Source organism: Frankliniella occidentalis, unplaced genomic scaffold (assembly GCF_000697945.3).
Source record: "Frankliniella occidentalis isolate FOCC.00 unplaced genomic scaffold, Focc_3.1 Scaffold80, whole genome shotgun sequence".
In the NCBI taxonomy this organism is placed as follows: domain Eukaryota; kingdom Metazoa; phylum Arthropoda; class Insecta; order Thysanoptera; family Thripidae; genus Frankliniella; species Frankliniella occidentalis.
The window spans coordinates 1,146,484-1,147,756 of record NW_026267210.1 but is presented as its reverse complement, the minus strand read 5'-3'; the positions used below and the strand labels follow the sequence as shown (position 1 = coordinate 1,147,756).

Here is a 1,273-nt window from a genome sequence, read left to right as displayed (position 1 = left end):
CTCCCCTGCCTCTCCTCTCCCTCCCTGTCTCCCCGGGGGGGAATCTGGCCTCGCCCAGACCGTGGGGCTGTCCTAGAGGCTGCGACTGGGGACTGGGCTGGACAGCAGGCTGGAGGCTGGTGCTGGCGAGAAGGGCTGAACGGGCCTGACCAAAGGGGGTTTTGAGTTTCGAGTTACTCCGGCCGGACCGGACCGTCGTCGCTCTCCCCGCACCCTCCACTCTCTGCGGGCACCCCTGAGATGTCTCCATCGGCCCCGCGCCGCGACTCTGGCCGGCCGGACCGACAGCGCGCAGGAGCTCAGGTTTCCAACGGGCTTTGCAAGAGCTGTTTGGCTACAATGCCGCCTCATTGCGCTGCACCCTCCAAAGGCCATGGTCGCTTTGCTTACTAAAGTTTTGGCAAATCCATTTAGAATGCCAAAATTGTGCTCTGCGTCTTCATAACAAAATCTCTACAAGAATTCCAAAATTTTGCACTCGATTCGGAGATATCTCCTGGTCTTGGCGGGGCGCTGGACCCCCGTTGGAGCAAATGATGTGACGCCCAGGTTCCCAGGTTGCCTATTCGCACGGGGTCATAAGGCGCCATGGCTAGAGACGCTAGGCATACTCGTTCGCACCCGTGCATGCGGGCTAGTACCCCTATTTGCTCCAACATCCCCACTTTTCTCACCGACTAAAAGACAATGTTTTACCCTTCAATCTACCTACCCAAGGCTGGTGGGCGCTTGACTCCTCCCCATACATACTACATGGGGCACCCCAGTTGGGGATGCGTTACTCAGTGCCATCCCCATCATATCCCCGTGCTCGCTCGCAGCCCCATAGTCTCCTCCACTGCAAGCCCGTCCGTCGCACTATTTGCTCTCTGCAGCCTGCTCGTTTCCCTCCCTCTCTCCCTTCCTGCTCTCCCCTCACCCCTTTTCTTCTCCCACCCTCCCTCCCCCCGCTCCCTCTCCCGCTTACCTCTCTCGCTCTTTAACTCTTTGTGGCCGCCGTGTTCATCTCTCTCTGAGCATCATGTGGCTCGCCGCGTTGAGTGCATGTGTGAAATGGCGCCCCCGCTCTAACGACGGGGGTGGCGCTGGCGGGGCGTGGCGGGGCGTGGCGGGGCGGGGCGCAGAGGGAAAGGCGCTTTCACAGGTGAATGTACGAATGAATGAACCGGCGAGGCGTGGCACGACGGTGCTTCCAAAGGCGACATGAAGCTCTCGCATAATCAGCAATTTGCTGTATTGTGATGACACGAGGCGAAGCAGCGGCGGGCGGGGT

The 1,273-nt window shown here is 59.9% G+C and overlaps 1 protein-coding gene across 10 annotated transcripts in view; it reads left to right on the top strand.

The window, feature by feature from the left end:
* Window positions 1–1,273, top strand: part of LOC113209115 (talin-1) — a 45,944-nt gene that overhangs the window by 13,965 nt on the left and 30,706 nt on the right. The gene's annotated exons all lie outside the window — the stretch shown is intronic.